The sequence below is a fragment of the Pongo pygmaeus genome, chromosome 4, assembly GCF_028885625.2.
Source record: "Pongo pygmaeus isolate AG05252 chromosome 4, NHGRI_mPonPyg2-v2.0_pri, whole genome shotgun sequence".
Classification (NCBI taxonomy): Eukaryota; Metazoa; Chordata; class Mammalia; order Primates; family Hominidae; genus Pongo; species Pongo pygmaeus.
In genome coordinates, this window is record NC_072377.2 from 3618487 (window position 1) to 3641336 (window position 22850).

The 22850-nt window shown below is 46.8% G+C and overlaps 1 protein-coding gene across 1 annotated transcript in view; it reads left to right on the forward strand.

The window, feature by feature from the left end:
* Positions 1–22850, forward strand: part of LOC134739573 (uncharacterized) — a 52648-nt gene that overhangs the window by 21368 nt on the left and 8430 nt on the right. The window contains exons 2-3 of the mRNA XM_063664640.1: positions 6388–6493; positions 7253–7345. The gene's annotated coding sequence lies outside the window, so the exon portion shown is untranslated. The remainder of the gene's footprint in view (positions 1–6387; positions 6494–7252; positions 7346–22850) is intronic.

Sequence of the window (22850 nt, forward strand, 5' to 3'; positions counted from 1 at the left end):
CAAGGGAACGGCAGTCCAGGCACCTGTGTGTGCCTCAGGAAGCTCACCGGTACCCCCTTTATTTGCAATCAGGACCCGGAATACATGGGCTCCTTGGTTATGGGAATATGTTCATCTGCACTTGGACTTCATGGCATTTACAGAGTTAGATGATCCCACGGTGCACCCTCAAGCATGTGGTTCAGGGAAATGAGCCCACGGGAGCAGGCTTTGGTGAGCACCGCTGGCACTTCTGAAATGGAAAGGTGCCATGTATTGTTTCTCACACACCCAGGTGAAGCAATCTCAGGCCCAAGTCATGGAAAAGGTGTAATCTTCTCCATCTGTGTGTGCACAGTGCCACGGACCATGGATTGAGCCACTAGTTATGAATCTTATGTGCTGGGTAGACATAACTCACTGCACCCGCTGGGCCTTCTTCACAATAGACCAAACGGTGGGCTCCTTGGGAAATACTCTATTTTTTATGTTTTCATTTCAGTAAAAAATACTGAATTTGAGAGATTGCTTTAAAAACAAACTGACTAAATGATTCTTTAATAGGACAGATTGGCAATCATGACGAGGTAGGTAATAGGATTGAGCTGAAATGCTCAACTTTCCAGAGGGAAAGGAGAACCCGAGATACTTTCCAGAGGGAAAGGAGACCCTGAGATCCCTCCTGTGGCATCTGTGGTCATGGGAGTCTACAAAATTCGAGCTTCATCATTCTAAACCTGGGGAAGCCGATAGGGCCTGAAAAGCCAGCTGTGTTATCTCAAAGTGACTGACTTCTTTAGATCCACTAAGAGAAACAGGTCTCCCGAACATCCCTGAAGGATTCCAGCTTTGAGGCTGCCTCCAGACCTCAGCTTCCACTCTGGCTCTGCTTGTATGGCATTGCCCCAGGAAAATGGCACTAATTTTGATTTTCAACCCAAGAGTAGTCCCAAGGAATTTCTTCTGTGTGTGTGTGTGTGTGTATACATATATACACACATATATATATACGCGTGTATATACACGTGTATATTTTTTAAAAAATATACATATATACATATATACGTGTATATATGTATATATGTATATTTTTTTAAAAGAAGGAGAAGTGAGGGAAGAATAAGAATTACAAGAAAACATAAGGAGAGAAGAAAAGAGTATGAAATAATTCTCGGGTTTCAGGGGAAGATCTGCCATCATCAAGTTATTTATGAAAGTGAAACATGAAAACCAACCTAAAAGTCTCAGAAGTGAGAATTCCTTAAATGGATTTTGATCCAAGCACTCAAAGGAAAAATATGCGGCATTAAAAATCAAATTTCCCCAAAATTTAACAATGCAAAAATGTTTGTGTTGCATTGCTAAGTGATAAAATATGGAAACTGACTATATTTATGACTTGATCTTAATTCTGAAAACAATATATAGTTTTTTATGTATTACCATATCTCTATCCACATGAATACACTGAAACAAACCTAAAGAGAAGTTTACAAAAATATTGTGTTTTTCCTATTAAATGGTGTGATAGTGCTGATTGGTGTTTCTTCTTTATACTTGAATGAATTTTTGACATTATTAAATGAGACAGAAAAGCTTTGTAATAAAACAGTAATAGTTGAAATAGTTTTGGAATAATTTTTACTTCAAGTTATAAAATTAATTACACCAGCTTTCTGAGATCTGGGTTTATCCCAGAATGTCCTTTAAAATCAGATGTAATCCTTGTGTGTGTGCACATTTCAGCCAGTGAAGGGAGACATAGAATGAACAGGCAGAGATCACTTACAGAAGCCATTTCACACCATGTAGAGATGCATATTTGCAAACCGTGCTAGATGGATAGCAATCCTTGTGAGATTTTGGAAAGTAAAAATAAAGAACTCCATATTTCAAGTGCCACTTAGCGATGAGAAGCCATCTCATATAAACACACTCAGCCCCTACAATGTGTGTCTTGAGAGTCAACACCCTTGAACCCTCCAAATGCCTGTCTTGTGGGTGATGCACCATTTCAAACACCTTTACGTTCCCCTATAGGAGAAACAGTAACAATGGCCAGGTCCTTACTGTTCCCAAACCCCTGACTCTAGCCATCAGGCTCACATCTCAGATAAAGCCTCCCTGATGGCATTCCTGTTTGTAAAAAATAAACTTACAAAAATAAAAACTTTGGCTATTAACTGAATTTTTAAAACGATCTTTAGCAAAAGAATAAAAGGTTCAAAATCACTGGACAGTGAGAGAGTATCATATTAATCCGTTTTCACGCTGCTGATAAAGACATACCCGAGACAGGGCAATTTACAAAAGAAAGAGGTTTAATTGGACCCACAGTTCACGTGGCTGGAGAGGCCTCACAACCATGGCGGAAGGCAAGGAGGAGTAAGTCACATCGTACATGTATGACAGCAGGCAAAGAGAGAGCTTGTGCAGAGAAACTCCCATTTTTAGCACCATCAGATCTCGTGAGACTCATTCACTATCACAAGAATAGCACGGGAAAGACCGACCCGCATGATTCAATCACCTCCCACTGGGTTCCTCCCATGACACATGGGAATTGTGGGAGTTACAAGTCAAGATGAGATTTGGGCGAGGACACAGCCAAACCATATCAAGCATCTTCCCTCTCCAGTCATAGAACAGGTGTCTGTTCACTTCACGCAGGAGCACCAGCATGCCTGTTAATAGCAGGAAAACCATCATGATGGCTTGGTGACAGGACAGTCAGTCCCGGGGCTTTGCCATAAATGCACAGGGTAGAAACCACACCATTTCTAGTCACATTAGGAGGCCATACTTGAGGATAACTATAATTTCTGTTTTTCCAAATTTCATGTACTAGTTTTTAGCTTTTACATCTCACTCATACAACTCATTCTGGAAGTCTACCATTGTAAGATTCTTCTAATTGTTAGCACTTGTGACTTTTTTACACCTAGCAATAACACCAACAAAATTAGCTGCACAGTACAATAGGAAATGCATTGGTGTTGGGGGTAGGCCCCACAGTGAGTTGTGGTTTCTGACTCTAGTAAGCCATGCAGTCTGGGGTAAGCCACTCAATCTCTCATGGAGTCAATGATTGAGTCAAAACCATAGATATCATTGAGTAAGATGACTTCAAACTTGTTTTTCCTTTTCCAGAAGTATAAAATAGACTAACCTATAGCACAGAAACAAAAATATATTCAGTGAATATATATGTACATATATGTTCATATACATGCAGATTTATAGGCAAGGAAAGACTTCAGAAAAATATACTTGCCGGTACACGTGCAACACACTTTGTTATTTTTTATCTTGTTTTCCTTTTTTTTTTTTTTTTTTTTTTTTGGTTTGAAACAGGGTCTCGCTCTCTCACCCAGGCTGGAGTGCAGTGGTGTGATCATGAGCTCACTGCAGTCTCAACCTCCCAGGCTCAACTGACCCTTCCACCTCAGCCTCCCAAGTAGCTGGGACTACAGGTGTGTGCACCATCATGTCCAGCTAATTTTTGTATTTTTTGTGGAGATGGGTTTCGTCATGTTCCCCAGGCTGGTCTCCAACTCCTGGGCTCAAGTGATCTGCCTGCCTTGGCTTCCCAAAGTGCTGGGATTAGAGGTGTGGGCCGCCATGCCTGGCCTTCAATTCTAATGTTACAGCTGGTTGTGACCAACTGAATTTGTGCCGTGATCTGTATCCTGGCAAACACCGATGCATATACTTCACAAGAAGGACTCTTACAATATGTACAACGAGGTGAGAACAAGCTCTGAGCAGTGACCCCAGCCATCAGTGTGTCCTGTGCTACAGTAAGGAGATGCCGGTCTGGAATCTCTGAAATGCTGTCTGCATTCACCCTCCCATGGGGCCGTCCTCTAAGGCAGGAGTGTCCCGGCCTGGTGAGCGTCTCCAGGCGGCTGCCAGAGTTTGGGCGCGCCATCTTTCTCCTCTGCCTTTTTGCAGGTGGGAGGAGACATGTGTCCCCTCAAGGACACATCAAGGTCACAGGAAGACTCATTAGTTCCAGGGATCATATGCCTGTGACCTCACCTTCAAGGAAAAGAGTCCTGACGTCTTTATTTCTTAGATGCAGGAGAACCGTTCCCACAAGCCTCACAGCAGTTCTTTCCTTGGGTCCCAGTGACCCAGACTGGATCCCATTCCATGTTGAATTTGTCATGGAAGCCAGGGATGGTGGCATCTTATGTTAGATTCTGGGATGGTCTGAGGGCTCTGCCTACAGGCGGTGAGTGTCACTGGGGCAGGACTGGGTGGGGACAGCCAGAGAGGATGAGGGAGGCACTGGCCATGGTGTCTGCTGACCATCCCCTTCCATCTCTGAGATTCAATGAGGCTGGGTAAACATCTTTGGAATGCTCAACAAGGTTCAAACCTACTAGGAACCCACCTACACCTGGGAATCTAGCCGTCCTCCCTACAGACATATGCAGAGTAAGAAAGGATACACTTAGGAATCAGCTCCTCCTGGAGCCTTCAAAACCATGGCCAGCTAGTGGTGGCATTGCTGAGACTGAAGGACGGTCCACTGTGTTAGTGCCTCCCGGATTCCCTCTCTTACCAATATAACCACTTCCCTCTTCTTCTCCCTCTCAAAGGCTGCAAGCTCCTCGTGCCCAGCTGACTACCAGAGCCAGACAAGAGCCAGCCCATATTACTGACCTGCTTGTGTTGATATCACAGCAGAGGAAGTGTCTCTGTGCTAAGTCAGGACCCTGCCTTCCTGCTGCGGGTCCTATGCCCTTCTATCCCCTAAGACTTGGCTTTATACTATGCAGCCTTTCTTTTCTGCTTTCTCAGGTTTATTTATGTATTTCTCTCTCTGGGATCATTTTTACCCATTCTAATATCTCTCCTCTAAAACAAACCAGCACAGCAATGCCCCTGTCATGAGCCTATGTCCCCTTTCAATGGACTCTTCATTAAAACTATCTCTGGAAAGTTATCCAGGCCCCCAGTGTCTCATCTCTCCGCCTCTCCTCTGCTCCCTTTTGGGTGCTGCACTCCTGGCCTGTCCGCCAGACCTGTGGCCGCCATGCTCACTGAGACCCTCATTTCTGCAGATCCGACGGTGTGTGGCGCCTCTTCTCCCGACTCAGCTTCTCCATCGCATCTGGCACACTTGGCCTCCCTGGCCCCATAGCGGGAAAGCATGATTTAGATGTGGCTTCTGGGCTTGCCTACACCCTAGCTGTCCTTCCCGCTCACTAGCCATCTCCCTCCAGCTGCCTCTCCTAGCTCCTCCTGCCCTCTAATTCTGCAGGGTGCAAGGTTCACCTTCTCACCTCTCCTTACTCTCTCCCGGGTGACTCATCCCCTAGGTGACTCTGAGCAGCGTCCACGTTCAGATGGCTCCAGAGCCAGACACTGGCCTTGCCAGCTGCCCTGTGCAGGGCTCCACGCAGGACATCAAAGTGCCCACTAGGCCACAGGTGTCCTGACCCCCACCACAAGCCTGTCCCACACCCCTCCTCCTCTTCAAATGAACAGGACCTCTGCTTCCAGGTGCTCAGACTGAAGACCTGGGGCTATTCCTCATTCTCCTCTCATTCCCTGGCCTGTCCATCAGCAAGTCCTGTGTTCGCCACCTCCGGGATCTCTCTTGAATCCACCACCCCTGACCATTTCCGCCACCACTGCCCTGGCCCAACCCACCACCTTCTCTTGCCTGGGTGATTGGAAAAGCCACTGAACTTTTGCTGGATGGGGAAGGCAGCCAGAGAGGGCTTTTAAAAGTGTAAATCATATCACTTTATTGCTGTGATTATGAGCTTCCGTTGATGGCTGCTTCTTGCCACAAAACAAAACAAAACAAAACACATAAACTTTTCACTGTGGTTTACAAAGAAGAGCACGAAGTATCCATTTCACAAATGGGAGAAAAATCAGCCCTTTACTGAAATTACCTGCTCAAGCCATGCTACAATCATATGGGTAATAACTGATTATTATTCATTGAATGTTTGTGTCTCCCCCAAAATTCCTCTGCTGAAATAACATAAGCGATGGTTTAGGAGGTAGCATCTTTGGGAGGTGACACGGCCATGAGGGTAGAGCCAGGTGAGACTGTAGCCTGAGGTGTGGTCCATGAACCAGCGGGCAGCCCTCACCAGACACTACTGGGGCCTGGACCTGAGAGCCGCCCCCAGCCTCCAGGACTGGGAGGAAATAAATGCTTATTGTTGAAACCACCCAGTTTATGGTAATTTTGTGATAGGAGCCTGAATCAATGCTAATAGATTCTGAATGGGATCGGGGGAAGGCGTGAGCTCTGATTTGCACTGATTCAGCTGCTGCCTTCTTCACATTGAAAACTTTGCTTTTGCTATAGCTCTTGGTATGTATGTTTTGTTTATGCCAAGACCATAATGATAAACTGTAACAATTATCCACTTGTAGTTACAAAGACCTGTGTCCTGGGAAGAGCTACAAGTGCCTGGCCTGTATCAGGACCGCAGTCTTAAGAGGTGGGCACTATGGCGATCCTGGCTTTACAGCTTTACAGGTGAGAAAACTGAGGTGAAGTTACAAGATGTGCCCAGGCCACGGGTTTGCAGAGGGTAAAGTTAAGCTCAACCTGCTCCCAGGAAGCAGACGCTGGGAAGGAGGTGAGCGTGCAGGAAGCTCAGCAGGAGAGCTCCGTGCAGGAACACCCATGGGAGGAAGGGTGGAGGGCAGGCACCTTGCTGGGATGCAGTCTCCACGCGGGACTCAGCCAGCCTCACGGGAGCCTGCGTTGTGCTCCTGGGGCTGGTGAGGGGGCTTTGTTACCCACACACCAACCTGGGATTGGATGTGGGCTGCCGCAGTGGATGTGTGATCTTGGGGGAGGCATTCTCAAACCAGGAGATTCCCGGAGAGGTTGAGGCTGTGGCCGTCTGTGGGCAGAGCACCCAGTACTGCATGGAAAGTTGCCACAGTCCTCAGGGAGCATCTCCTCTGTGCTCACCAGCATCCACCCAGCGGCTCCAGGGCCTTTGGTCTTAACCCCTTTACTGACCACACAAACTCCTTCTAGGTCCCTCTCCGAAAAGGAAATGAGGATCTGGAGCTTTGCGAAGCACACAAGGCTCTGATGATGCAGGCTCCACTCGCGGGGCCAGAGTGGGCTTCCAGCACCCTGGGCTACACCCGTCAACTTGTATTCAGTCTGAGTACGGCGTCTGGTTAATTGAGCCACAACACTTTTTTTCCAGAACTGCCTGGTTGGCATTCACGCCTTCTTGCATTATTAACAGAAACAACTCGACTTTTTTTTCCCCAGGAATTGTAAGGACTTATACGGGGAGTTGAAATGTATGATTGGGGAAAGCCCAGTAGCTGGAGGGAAATGAGTCCTTCTGCAGAGGAGATGCATGTGAGTTTCCCATGGACATGCCCAGGGCTGTTTCTGTCTGGCTTTCATGGTGAGTTATGTTATCTGGATGCTGGGAAGGAATGAAGATGGCACAGAGGTTAAAAGGAGTGAAAGGAAAAAATTGATTTTTCAATTGAAAATGTCATTGTTGCATTGATAACAGACTGCTTTAAGATTAGAAAGCTTCACATACTTGTGTCTACCGCAGTCAACCAGAATTTGTTTAGTTTTTTTTTCTAATGAAAAGCCCAGAATTAATAGCCAGCTAAACAAATGATATAAAATAGGGTCTTTGTAACTACAAATGGATAATTGTTGCAGTTTATCATTATGGTCTTGGCATAAACAAAACATACATACCAAGAGCTATAGCAAAAACAAGGTTTTCAATGTGAAGTAGGCAGCAGATGAATCAGTGCAAATCAGAGCTCATGTTTCCCTGCTGGTGAGGGCACCTTGGTCCTCAGAGGGGCGACGGGAGAACTTTACCCCAGGTCTGCATGCCTTTTGCTCCTGTGAGGAGTTGGGTGGTCAGTCTCGGATTGAGCTGGTGGATAACAAGCGGCATTTCTGAAATCTCTGTGCTGGGGCTCAGGGTGGTGCTATGGGCAGAAGATTAGATAATGTGTCTGAAAGTTGTGTCTCCATCCATGGCGAGAACTTGATTTTCATCCATGGCGAGAACTTGATTTTCATCCATGGTGAGAACTTGATTTTTATCCATGGCGAGAGCTTGATTTTTATCCATGGTGAGAGCTTGATTTTCATCCAGGGTGAGAACTTGATTTTCATCCAGGGCGAGAACTCGATTTTTATCCATGGCGAGAAATCGATTTTTATCCATGGCGAGAACTCGATTTTTATCCATGGCGAGAACTTGACTTTTATCCAGGGCGAGAACTTGATTTTTATCCAGGGCGAGAACTTGATTTTTATCCAGGGCGAGACCTTGATTTTTATCCATGGCGAGAACTTGATTTTTATCCAGGGCGAGAACTTGATTTTTATCCAGGGCGAGAGCTTGATTTTTATCCATGGCGAGAATTGATTTTCATCCAGGGTGAGAACTTGATTTTTATCCAGGGCGAGAACTTGATTTTTATCCAGGGCGAGAACTTGATTTTTATCCAGGGCGAGAACTTGATTTTTATCCATGGTGAGAACTTGATTTTTATTTGGGATATTTTGGGGACGATGATATCAATTAGAAATCCTAAAGATTCCTTCCTTCGCTCCTGGAGATGGGCCTGTCTACGTTTCCAAGTTTGACTCATGCATGTGAGTGGGCATTCTGAGAGAGAGAGAGAGAGAGAGAGAGAGAGAGAGAGAGAGAGAGAGACGCCTGGAGTGGCATTACCTCTCCCTCCTCAGACTCCGTGCAGCAGCATTGACTATGGGGAGCTCAGAAGCCAATGAGCCTTCTTCTGACTGAGGCTTAGTGGCCGTCACTATGCTGTGCTCCTCAGACGCCCATGCTGACCACCAGGTCGGGCTCACAGCCGCTTCTCATTCTCCCTTGTTCCAGCACCCATTTTTGTTCGGATAGTTTCTAAGATAGTATTACAAACATTTTCATCCAGAATACTTACATTTTCTCAACACAATAGGTGACTCTTAATTTTTTTTTCTGTGAAATGTACATTAGCATTGCCAAGTGGAGTGTGGAGTCTTTCCTTTCCCTCTTTTTTCCCCTTCCCCTTTCATTTCCTTCCTCCTTTCCTTTCCTCTCTTGTCCGTTTGTTATCCACAAGCTCAATCTGAGGCTGACCGCCCAACTCCTCACAGGGGTAAAAGACCTGCAGACCTGGGGAAAGGTGCTCCCATCACCCCTCTGAGGATCCTCTCCTTTCCTCCCATCTCCCTTCCTTCCTTCCTTCCCTTCTCCTTCCTTCCTTCCTCCCTCCCTGCCTCTCTCCCTCTCTCTCTTTCTCTTTCTCTCTCTCTCTCTTTCTCTCTCTCTCTCTCTCTCTTTCTCTCTCTCTCTCTCTCTATTTCTCTTCTTCCTTCCTTCCTTCCTGCCTGCCTGCCTGCCTCTCTTTCTTTCTTTCTCTTTCTTCCTTTCTTTCTTTTTCTTTCTTTCTTTCTTTCTCTCTCTCTTTCTCTTTCTCTCTCTCTCTCTCTTTCTTTCTTTCTTTTTTGGCAAGGTCTTGCTTTGTCACCCAGGCTGGAGAGCAGTGGCATGAGCACAGCTCACTCAACCTCCCTGGCTCAAATAATCCACCTCAGCCTCCCAAGTAGCTGGGACCACAGGCCAGCACCACTATGTGCAGCTATGTTTTGTATTGTTTTAATAGAGATGAGGTTTTACCATGTCGGCCAGGCTGATCTCAAGCTCCCAAGCTCAAGGGGTCTACCTGACTCAGCATCCCAAAGTGCTGGGATTACAAGCATGAGCCACCATACCCAGCATGGAGTTGTTTCTGATAAAGATTTTTTTTTTTGAAATATTTTAATCCTGAATCTACATACAGAATGACAACTGCCAGCCTCACACTTTTTATCTTGCTCCCCTTCGCCCAGGGAGACTGAGTCCCACCCTGCCTGCTTGTGTGTTGTTTTATCTGCAAGATCTGGAACCTGCAGGTTCCTGACACACACTTGCAGAATGAATGAATGTGTGAGTTACAGGAAGACTTTGTGTAATGAGTCCATTCATTCAGAGCCTTTTAGAGACAGAAAGGTGTAGGGTTTTCTGAAAAGCTCTGTAAGCTACATCAAGTTGAAGCAGTAAAAACACATAATCAGTCACAGTGAAGAATAAGGCCACGAACTCGGCTTCTACCTAAACACAAGGCATTAAGAATAAGGTTGATATTCAAAGCATGTACTTGCTCTAGTTGGTTTCCTTATTTACCACCTATTTCTAGGAATGCTCTGAGGCATTTGCAGTAGAGGCATACGCACACTGAAAGGTGGATAAATTCTGTGTATACAGTTGGGAACATGGGAAGGAGAAGCAAATGTACCAACAGCCAGGTTTCATATACACACAATGCCTGGAAACGAAATTGGGAACACAAATGAAAATAGAATACCCAGGAAATGCCCACTTAGCAAACACCTGTTTCAGCTCTGTTACCTGCCAGGTGCTGGGCCCGGTGACGGGAATGTAAGGACACAAGCCCCCAGGCCCAAGTCTGGATCACCCTTGACTCTTCACGTCCCCTTGCACTCCGTGTTAGATTGGTCTGCAGATCTCCTTGGTGGTCTCTTTATTTTATTTTATTTCATTTTTGAGAGGGAGTCTCACTCTGTTGCCAGGCTGAGGTGCAGTGGTGCGATCTCGGCTCACTGCAACCTCTGCCTCCTGGTTCAAGCAATTCTCCTGCGTCAGCCTCCTGAGTAGCTGGAACTACAGGAACACGCCACCATGCCCAGCTATTTTTAAATTTTTTTTTGTATTTTTAGTAGAGACAGGGTTTCACCATGTTGGCCAGGACAGTCTCGATCTCCTGACCTGGTAATCCATCCACCTCGGCCTCCCAAAGTGCTGGGATTACAGGCTTGGGCCACCGCCCGGCTGGTGGTCCCTTTAAAATGCACTCAGGGTCCCTGCATTGCTCCCCACCTCCCCTGTGGCTGTGCTGGCAGGTCAGAGCCAGAGTCCTGGGCCTCCTACCGTCCCCCATGCTATCCTCAGTGCAGCAGCCCACACAGACACATTCTGGTGTCAATCAGATCCTTCCGCTGCTGAGTGGCTCCTGTCTTGCCTGGGTAGAGGCCTGGCCTCCCACTGGCCTTCCAGGCCCTGAGCACTGAGTCCTGTGGCTCTCTCTGGCTACAGGGGTTGCTCTTGCTCTGAGAGCCCGCTGGGTGCCCTATGCCAAGGACACTGCCCTCCAGATGTCTCACCAACTGAGCATCTTTGCACCAAGGGTGACTTCCCTGACTCCACCCTCCCAACACCTGCACCCCACATCCCCCCTACCTGGCTGTTTCTCCATCAGTCGCATCACTTGCCACATATCTCTGTGTTTCTATTTTGATATCATGCTTCTCCCACTAGATTGCAGGTGTCCTAGAGGTGCAGAGCCTGTTGGATCCTGTGGCTTTTTCAGGCTGAGGTCCCATGGGACCCACAGTCGTTCTCCACACTCTCCGTGGTGTGGTTGATGCTATTTGCTGAAGGCCCACAGTCCCCCCTTCAAGGGCTGTCCCTCAGTTATTGAAAAAAGAAAAAAAAAAGCAGGTGATTCCTTGAACAGTGTGAGGTTCTTTCGCCCTGCGTTCTGTGGGAGGTTTCTCCTGCGTCACATTCGCAGTTTGCTAAAGCTTTATGGGCACTGCCCATGGGGAGTGTTAAGCCAAAGGCAGAGCAGTTTTCAGATGACTCACAAAGGCTGAGCCTCTTGAGGCAAGCACGGCACACCTCCCCGACTGCCTCTGCTCAGAGGCTGGGCCAGCGCACAGTCAGAAGTCAGTCACTCCTGCGGCCCTGCAGGGTGCTTCTCAAACACACTACATCCTGAGTGCTAGAGGCTGCACTGGGCCTCCGCCCCACCACATTCATCTGCTGAAGCCCTAAGCCCCATGACCTCAGAATGTAACTGTATTTGGAGATGGGGTCTTTACAAAGGTAAATGAGTTAAAGTGTGGTCACTAGGGTGGGCCTAACCCCAAATGACTAGTGTACTTATAAGAAGAGGTGATTAGGGGCCGGACGCAGTGGCTCAAGACTGTAATCCCAGCACTTTGGGAGGCCGAGGTCAGTAGATCGAGACCGTCCTGGCTAACACGGTGAAAATCCGTCTCTACTAAAAAAAACAAAAAACAAAAAATTAGCCGGGCATGGTGTCGGGCACCTGTAGTCCCAGCTACTCGGGAGGCTGAGGCAGGAGAATAGCGTGAACCGGGGAGGCGGAGCTTGCAGTGAGCTGAGAACGCGCCACTGCACTCCAGCCTGGACAACAGAGCAAGACTCTGTCTCAAAAAAAAAAAAAAAAAAAAAAAAAGAAGAAGAAGAGCAAGAGGCGATTAGGACACAGCCACACAGGGAGATGAGCGTGAGAAGACACGGGGCGGACGTTCCATCTGCACAGCATGGATCGAGGCCCCAGTGGGAACCAACCCTGCCAACACCTTCATCTTGGACTTCCATCCTCCAGAGCTGTGAGACAATGAATTTCTGTTGTTTAAGCCCCAGTGTGTGGCACTCGTTATGGCCTTCCCAGCAGACTAAGATACTAGGCCTTGCCTTGAGCTCTTACTAAACACAGAGTTAGAAGCCATGGTCCGTCCTCCTGATTGGGTGGGCTTGAGCACTGATGAGGCGGTTGGATTCTTCAGAGGGAGTACGGACACTTTGGAGCCCGTGGCATGATTTAGGCACAAGTCAAGGATTTTCCCCAAAGACAAATCTGACTTCATTTAAACACATTGATAAGTGCCTGAAGAGACCCTAGAATTCTACCTCAAAATCAGGGAGAAGGGGCTGGTTTGTTCCCCTACATTCTGGGACCAGTACTCCTCATCCCCTTCGCTCTGGGAGCTTCAGCAGCACACCCACTGACACCGACCATGAGCATGTGGCTTAGGGGACACGTCTGGCATTTCCTGGTGGAGGCACACAGACGCTGGAGAATCACTGCCACTGTCTGCAATGCAGCCAACGTGCGTGTCCCCCTGGACTGCGTATGTTGAAATCCTAATCCCAAGATGATGATATGAGGAGGTGGGTTCTTTGGGAGGTGATTGTCATGGAAGGCAGAGCTCCTGTGAATGGGATCTGGGCCCCAGAGAGCCCCTCCCCTCCCCCCGACCCACGAGGACACAGTAAGAAGGCGCCAACTGTGAACCAGAAAGGTCCCTCGGCAGGCACGGAGGCTGCCTGTGCCTTGACTTGGAATTTCCAGCCTCCAGAGCTGTGAGAAATAGATTTTTGTGGTTCATGAGCCTCCAGGCTGATGGCCCTTTGTTATGGCACCCCGACAAGACTAAGACAGTGTGCAAGGCATGTAACATTTATTTAATTAGAAGAATTGAAGAAGACAGAATGTCAACGGTGGTCTTGGATGACAGTGGCTTGTTAGTGTAGGGTGATTGTAAAAGTGTACCCCTAGGGTGGGGGTGCTGACAGTGGGGGAGACTGTGTACATGGGGGAGCAGGAGGTGGATAGGAAGTCTATACGCTTTCCCCTCAATTTTTCTGAACTTAAAACTGCTCCAAAAATGAAGTATATGAAAATATAAACAATAGCAATAATTTTAAAAGAATGATTTCCCTCACTTTGAGCCCTGGCCGAAAATTGTGGTTCTTCCTGGACCCTTTTCTCTGCCACGTCTGGGCTGCCCCCTCTCAGTTTTGCTCTCAGCTATTGAACTTCAGATCTTTCCATCACGTGTCAAAATAAATACAGCCTCTTGGTTCTCGAATGCCTTTATAATCCCTCATTGCCCACAGACTTCACAGGAGCCCATACCTTTAGTCTCCACAAGAAAAAAGAAGGCTGTGATCTCCATATTGCCACACTTTTATTTACCTTATCTGTAATATAATTAATAGATGACTGCAAGGAGATCAACGTGCTTTCAAAGGGAATGAGACAGCTTCATATGAAACGTGCTCTTTTGAATCAGTCCAGGGCTCTATCAAAGTCTGTGTGATAATTTCATGTAAATCCTGGTGTTCCGAATCTGTATCTTTTAACCTGTACATACCATTTTTAACACACTACATTTCAAAGGCATCGAAGGCTGGTCTAATTTGTATTACAGAATTACATTATTTTCGGCGAGCAGCACATCTTACTGATTTATTAAAATGAATATGGAAGCTCATGAGAAAGACATTCAGAGGTCTCAGACAGTCTTTTAAAAGGCTACGTGGAGAAAACCCACACAGTCAATGCAAAACCTGGTTTCATGCAGCTAGGTGACACCTTGGACATGTATATTTTGGTGTTGCCTTTGGCAGTCTCTGGAGGGGCTGCACCATTCATGATGGCCGCCAAGAGCATTCACACTCTTGTCACCACTTGAGCCTCCAAGCTGTTTGTTTACAAATTCCCCCTTTGTTTAGTATGGGCAAATAAAGTAGTTTTTACAAACTTTGATTTCATAAATGTTACTGTTCCTCCACTGGCCCATCTCAGAGGCTTTACTAGTCATTGATTCCCTAGAGGCATTGTATTTGCTGTCTTAAAATGTGAGCCAGGTGGAGCCTTTATCTTCAGGCCACTTTTAAGAGTGGAAGTTGGGGTGTGGCTAGAGAGAGAATTAACATTCTTGCACTAGAGACGCCCAGCATCGCTCTGTGTCTTGAACTAGAGAAGCCCAGCATCCGTCTGTGTCTTGCACTAGAGACGCCCAGCATCCCTCTGTGTCTTGAACTAGAGACACCTAGCATTCCTCTGTGTCTTGCACTAGAGACGCCCAGCATCCCTGTGTGTCTTGCACTAGAGATGCCCAGCATCCCTCTGTGTCTTGAACTAGAGATGCCCAGCATCCCTCTGTGTCTTGAACTAGAGAAGCCCAGCATCCCTCTGTGTCTTGAACTAGAGACGCCTAGCATCCCTCTGTGTCTTGCACCAGAGACACTCAGCATCCCTTTGTGGTGTGATTCACTGGCAGGTGGGCGTTGGGCAGGGCCAGCCCGAGAACTGCTATGGGACAGGCAGGAAGCTGCATTTCTGAGCTCATCCACAGTGAGGTAGGCATGAGGTCCCCTTCCTGCAGGAAGCTCCTCCGTCCTTGGTGGTTCTCCTGGCCCGTCCCTCCCTAGTGCATAGCTTAGTGCATTGGCCACACACCTCCTTCTCCCTGACACCTGTCTACCCTCTGAGGCACGGTCGCCTTCTTCTTATTAGATGGGTTGGAGGGGTGAGTGTGTCAGGCAGAAACCCTTTAACTTTTTCCTGATGCATGAGCTTCCTGTGGCTGCTGGAACTAACCACCCTCTAGGTGGACAAAAACAACAGAGGTGCATCCCCTGGCACTTCTGCAGGCTGGAAGTCCAGAGCCAAGGTGTCTACTGGGCTGGGCCTCCTTCCAAAGGCTCCAGAAAGGGCCCTTTCCTGCCTCTTCCAGCCTCTGGTGGCCCCTGTGATCCTGGGCTTGCAGCCAGTTCTATCCCTGCCTCCCTCTTCACCCGGCCTTCTCTGCTGCGTGTCCAAGATTCAAATCCCGCTTCAGCTCTGTCTTGACAAATGATTCAGTGTATAAAACAGTCCTGTTACCTAGAAAGCCAATACTAGACAGTAGGCTTCTAGAATGTATTCATTTTACTTAACTGAAATGTTATGCCCATTGATTTAATTTGATTAGCAACTCCTCATTTCCCCTCCCTGCCCTGGCAATCATTGTTCTGTTCTTGGCCTATGTGTATTTGACTATTTTACATCCCTTGTAGGAGTGGGATCATTCAGTATGTGTCCTTCTGTGACTGGTTTATTTCACTCAGTGTAATGTCCTCTGGGTTCATCCATGTTGTCACACATGGCAGGATATCCTTTGTTTTTATGGCTATGGCTATGTAGTATTCTACTCTTTGTCTATACCACCTTTTTTTATCCATTCATCCTTTGATGAATAATTAGGAGCAGCCCACATCTTGGCTATTGTGAGTAGTGCTGCAATGAGCATGGAAATTCCCCACTCAAAAGATAGACAGCAGCTGAATAAATTAAAGAAAAAACCAAGATCCAACCATAAGTTGTGTACAAGAGATTCACTTTAGATTTGAGGACACTCATAGCCTGAAAATGAAGGAATAAAAAAAAGATAGCCAATGAAGAATAAAGAGATGAAAATGGCCACACTAACATCAGACTAAATAAACTAAAAATAGAACTAGCATGTGATCCAGCAAGTCCTCTTCTGGGTCTTCCTCCAAAGCTCTCTCTGGTTCATTCTTTTTAAAAATAATTTTTAAATTATTTTTTTTTGAGACTGAATCTTGCTCTGTCACCCAGGCTGGAGTGCAGTGGTGCAATCTCAGCTCACTGCAACCTCTGCCTCCTGGGTTCAAGCAGCGCTCATGCCTCAGCCTCCCAAATAGCTGGAACTACAGGTATAAGCCACCACACCAGGCTAATTTTTGTATTTTTAGTAGAGGTAGGGTTTCACTATGGTGGCCAGGCTGCTCTCAAACTCCTGACCTCAAGTGATCCGCCTGTCTCGGCCTCCTGACATGCTGGGATTACAGAGGTGAGCCACTGCACCTGTCGTCTCTCTGGTTCATTCTTATAAGGACCCCTGTCATTGCTTTTAGGGCTCAATTTAAATCCAGAATGATCTCATTTGAAGAACCTTAACTTAATGACACCTATCAAACCCCCTTTTCCAAATAAGGTCACTGTCACAGATTTCAGGGGTTAAAATGTGAGCGTATCATTTGTGGGGGTGCTGTTCAACATCCTACCCTTGATGAGTCCCAGGAGCAATTCTGCACCTCCCTTTCAGATCCCTTTAGAAAGTGGGGCTGGCTTTTCCTTGTTATCCTAATCTCTGGGGTTCTAGTGGGGGTTCTCAGGCAAGAGGAAAGTCCCATTAGCATGCTGGTGCATGGGGCTCCTCTCTGTCCTCACCTAACTCCATAGTGCTGTAACGTAGAGAACATCCTCACTGTGGCATGTGGACAGGGAGGTACAGGGCCCACTCCTCTGACAAGACAGTGGGACAAGCAAAGGAGAGTTGAGGGTTCAGTCAAGAATCCATCTGCTAAATAATCTTGCTCATAAAATCTCAGGATTTTAACTGTTGTCCATGGCTGTCTTTGGGTTTGGGGTGGACTTTTCCTGAAGTTTTTTTTTTGACGGAGTCTTGCTCTGTCGCCCAGGCTGGAGGGCAGTGGAATGATCTCGGCTCACTGCAACCTCTGCCTCCTGGGTTCAAGTGCTTCTCCTGCCTCAGCCTCCTGAGTAGCTGGAACTACAGGCACGCCCCACCACTCCCAGCTAATTTTTGTATTTTTAGTAGAGATGGGGTTTCACCATGTTGGCCAGGACGGTCTCGATCTCTTGACCTTGTGATCCGTCCACCTTGGCCTCCCAAAGCACTGGGATTAGAAGCATGAGCCTCCATGCCCGGCCTTCCTGAAGCTTTTGAGCCTGTTCTTTCCACATCCTCCTTTTCTGTGATTCGGCTGCCTGACTGATCCTAACACCTCCTATGTCCTTCTGCCATGGCATATTTTACCAGGATGCACTCTCTGGATTCACACTAAGGTACGAGGTGAGAGGTGTGTGCCTCCATACACAAAGGTATGAGGCTCCATTTATGGGTTTCTTGGGTCACTCGTCCATTCCATTTTTCTGCAAAGCTCTTCCTCTCCCCTAGCCCCTTCCCCAACCCCTCTCAGCCAGTGCTGTCTTGGATGCTGAAAGATGGCAGTTTTCAGAGTTGGATCTGAAGAAGAATCATCTTGAACGATTGTTTAAATGCAGATGTCCCCCTCACCATCAGTACTGGGTACTATACTCAGTACACCCAAGAATCTGAACTGCAGGTCTGTGATGTGGCTTAGGAATCTGCATTGTCAAGATTTCCCCAGCTGATTCTGTCTCAATATTCTCAGTGGCAGCTGGAGCAGCAGGGAGAGGTCGCCTTTATCGTCTGCCTGGGGGCAGAAGCTTCCAGGCTAGAGGTGAGCGGCCACTCCCAGAGTGAGGCAGGGAGGATGGAGCAGGACCTGATCTTTCTCTTCCACTGAGCCATGATTCAGTCAGCAGAGATCCCAGGGCCCCCCTGTGCCAGGCCTGGTGAAAAGTACTGAGACTTGGCTGAGCTAGTTCTCCCTGCTCTTAGGAAAAGGGCACCAGGTCCTAAACTCAATCCTGTTTTCAGGGACCAGTGAAAGGAAGAAGCAGGAGAAGGGAAAGGAGTGTTCAGAGCAGCCTGGAGCATGCATATACCATGTCTCGAACACTCTCTGCGCCCCCCTCCTCTGAGCTCCTGGGGCCTGCAAGTCAGAAACAGGCCCTCTCCCTCCTTGGGTCCTGTAGCCAACGGCTGTCTCCAGTGCTTGTAGAACCTGAAGAAATGAAGAAAAAAAAAAAAAAGAAAAGAAAAGATGAAAACTGAAAGAGCACTTGGCCCTGTCTGCCCAGGGCAGCGGGGAGGGGCCTGTAGGAAATAAGGGGTTGTTCTTGGCCGGGAGGTAGAAACCTTCTCATCTGAGTTCCCCTCCTCCTTATGTCCTACACTTTCCTTCCAGACCAAGGTTTCTTGGTGGAGTTAAAGTCTAGAAACCTCTTCTTGGCTGAGTGGCCCATGGCGTAGGCAAGTCTTTCATGAGAGAGAGATTAAACCTATGATGAAGGGATTTGACCAAATTGCTCTTCAAAGTGTTGCTTTTAAGTGGCAATATCTTGCAAAAGTCTCTTTGCTGACTGTCATCTGGATGCAGTCCCTCCCTCCTCCTGTTATGGGGCTAAAATGAGGAGGCAGATAGTTCACCCCGGAGAACCAGCTTGACACCACAGCCTTCCCCCTCCGTCCCTCCATCCCAAGCAGCTTCCCTCCGTGCCTTTGCAGCCTGGGGTCTTCTAGGAGGCAGCCTCCCTGTTCACCCACACCTGGTCATAGTCACCAGGCTGAGGGCAAGAGACATTCCTTGGGGAACCGGGTGCAAAGGTGCTCTGGCTTCATCCAGCTCCATGAAAAGTAAGGCAGGCAGGATGGAGGAAAAGATGCTGAAAACTACAAATCGCTAAACAAATGTCCATTGTCATTATATGGACTGTGGGTTCTTGAGGGTGAATCCAGAGTCATCCCTACTGACCCCATTTCTATGAACAGGCCAAACCCCCACCAGCCCCCTCCAGATGCTGAAGCCCATGTTTGCGTTACTCTCATTAGCACTCCCTCTACTCCAGTGGCAGAAGGTAATGAAAATGGAAAGATGACAAGTAATCACTTTAGTTAAAAAATGAGTGGGAAGTAAGTAGTTTTCGTAGAACATTCAAAAATCTCGCCCTGCCTCTGGAGTCTGCATTTTGGAGACAGCGTCAGACCTCGGGTGCTGGCTATGCCTCCCGGAGCAGAAGGAGTGCAATGGCATGAAAGAGGAGGAAGGAGCAGCGTGGAGGGCAAACCGCGAACGTCAAATTGCAGAAGCCAGCTCTTGATGGAAAGTGGCTTGTTAATACTTAATTTGCTTTGCACTAAAACATAGGCATCCTTATAAATGTCAACTGGGTACTGTAAGTACAATGCTTTAACCTGTTACAGAAACAGACTTGTGGAAAGAAACCATTTTCTCTGCTACTTGCCAAACACATTTAACTGGGCCACAGAGCCCTCTAAAAGCACATACGAGTCAGAGAATGATTCTGCCATCGGGATGTTTTCAGAAAACCAACAATTTTTTCTGAATTTTTAAGAAGACAAACAGAAGCCCCAGCCAGGGAAAGAGTGTATTCTGGCTTGGTTTCTTAGATGGTGGTTGGACTCAGAGCTTTCCTGCAATTTCACTCTGTGCACAGCCCGTTGACTTCAGGAAACCATATACAGATAGGGCTGGTGCACAGGGCTGGGGGCATTAATTGAGGATGGAAATCCAGAAAAAGGCAGCCCCTCAGCAGCAGGGGGTAAAGAGGACCGTTTCCATGCCCCAGGACTGTGTATTTTCTTCCAGTCTGGAAGCCTGGGAAGGACCTCCAATGTGTGCACAAGAGCCATCGGGGCTCAGAGGATAACAGCCTCACTGAGTTACAACTTCTCTCTAACAACCACATTTTGCTGCTAAAACAGGAAGGTTTCCCTCTGACAGGCTGCATGGCTATTGTCCCAGCAAGTCCCTAGGAAACCAACAGTTTGCAGAACCCTGGACATGGAGCCATGTTTGAAGTTCTTTGCTTAGGTTTTTTTTTATCCAGTGGCCTCCATATCCCAGGCATGGGCCAAGCTCCTCCCTGGGGCTCAGTCAAGAAAGGAAGATTGCCTGTTCTCCTGCTAAAGGTCTGCTTCAACTGAGCAGTCAACCCAGACTTAGGTCCAAGTGTGCTGGATTCTCTAGGCTCTATTTTTCTTCCTAAAGTCAAGGGAAAAAGTCAAATTTCCTTTGGGTCAAAGGTGTACACACTCACTTCCTTTGCGTCCTTCTGGCTTCATATTCACAGTGGCTTTCTTGTGCCCCAAGCACACCCAACAGAAACTGCCCTCCTGTGTAATCCTCACAATTACCTGCTTCCTGAGCCAAACCCGGTGTCCCTCAAGCTGAGTTGCCATGAAACCCACTATGGGAGTTTCCAGACTCTGTAGGGAAAGGCAGCTTCCTCTTGCATTGCTTGTGACCTGAATTGGTCTACTTTGTTGGTCTTCTCTGCGGAGGTTGTGAGACTGTCCTCAGAATATTAGTTGGAGCGTTTTCCATCCCCAGCAAGGGGAAAAGGGGAAGAAGAAAGGATGAGGAGAGGAAACAGGAGGAGGAAGAGAGGCGGGGAAGCAGGCTTGTGAGACAGGCTCTCACCGTGGTGGATGGTGGGCTCAGTGGCTCTCAAGACAGCCCTCCGAGACTCTTGGGGGTGCACTGGGGAGTCTCCTGTCTGTTGGCAGTGGGAGCTCAAGTGGATTTATTAGATTGGAGCTAATGGACCAGCTTCTGCCTCTGAGGCCAGAGTTTGTTTTGGAGTCTGTCCTCAGAAAGTCTTTGTGGTTCTACCAGAAATAAAGTTGCACTTATTCCAGTCACCTGATCTTCCAAAAAGTCGACAAAAATGAGCAAGAGGAAAAGACTTCCTAGTCAATAAATGGTGCTGGGATACCGGGCTAGACATATGCAGAAGAATAAAACTGAACTTCTCCCTTTCATCATATACAAAAATAAATTCAAGATGCATTAAAGATTTAAATATGAGACCTCAAACTATAAGAATCCTAAAAGAAAACCTAGGAAGTTGCATTCTGAGCATCAGCCATGGGAAAGAATTTATAACGAAGTTCTCAAAAGCAATCACAACAAAAACAAAAATTGACACGTGGTACCTAATTAAGCTAAAGAGCTTCTGCACAGCAAAAGAAACTATCAACAGAGTGAACAGACAACCTACAGGATGGGAGAAGCTATTTTCAAACAATGCATTCCACAAAGGTCTAATGTTCAGAATCTACAAGAAACTCAAACAATTCACAAACAAAAAACAAATAATTCCATTAAAAACTTGGCAAAAGACATGAACAGACGCTTCTCCAAAGAAAACATACAAGCAGCCAACAAACATGAGAAAATGCTCAACATCTTCAGAGAGATGCAAATTTAAACCACAATGAAATACCACCTCTCACTAGTCAGAATGACTGTTATGAAAAACTAAAAAAATAACAGATGCTGGCTGGGTATGGTGGTTTATGCCTGTAATCCCAGCACTTTGGGAGACAGAGGCAGGAGAATTGCTTGAGCCCAAGAGTTCAAGACCATCTTAGACAACATAACAAGACCTCATCTCTACAAAAAAATATTTAAAAATTAGGCGGGCATGGTGGCACATGCCTGTAGTCTCAGCTACTTGGGAAGCTGAAGTGGGAGGATCACTTGAGCCCAGGAAGTTGAGGCTACGGTGAGTCATGACCATGCCACTGTACTCTAGCCTGCATGACAGACCAAGACCCTGTCTCAAAAAAAATAAAACAAAATAAAAAATAAAAAATAACAGAAGCTGGTGAGGCTGCAGAGAAAATGTTATGCTTATACATCGTTGGTGGGGATGTAAATTAGTTCAACCACTGTGGAAAGAAGTTTGGACATTTCTCAAAGAATTAAAAGCAAAACTACCATTAGATCCTGCAATCCTATATCTGGGTGTTTGTATTTACCCGGAGGAAAATAAATAATTCTACCAAATAGACACATGTATGCGTATGTTTATCACAGCACTATTCACAATAGCAAAGACATGAAATCAACTTAAATGCCCATCAACACTGGACTGAATAAAGAAAATATGATACATATACACAATGGAATACTACTCAGACAAAAAAAAGAATGAAATCATGTCCTTTACAGCAACATAGATGAAATTGTAGGCCATTATACTAAGCAAATTAACACAGGAACAGAAAACCAAATACTGCATGTTCTCACTTACAAGTGGGAGCTAAACATGGGATACACATGGACATAATGATGGGAACAATAGACACTGGGGTCTACAAAGAAGGGAGGGAGGGAGGGAGACAGGGAGGGGGCAAGGTACGAAAAATGACCTATTGAGTACTGTGCTCAGTACTTGGGTGACAGTTTCAATTGTACCCCAAATCTCAGCATCACGCAGTATACTCTGGTGGCAAACCTGTGCATGTACCCACTGAAAATAAAATAAAAATTGAAATCATAAAAAAGAAAGTTTTAGTTATTCTAGAGGGCACCTTGAAAAGAAGACTCCTGTCAAGCCAACTGAGCATTTGGAACATTCTCTGCCTTCCCCACCAAGAACCTTGGATTTCTTTCTTTCTTTCTTTTTTTTTTTTTTTTTTTTGAGATGGAGTCTCACTGCATTACCCAGGTTGGAGTGCAATGGCATGGTCTTGGCTCACTGCAACCTCCACCTCCGGGTTTCAAGTGATT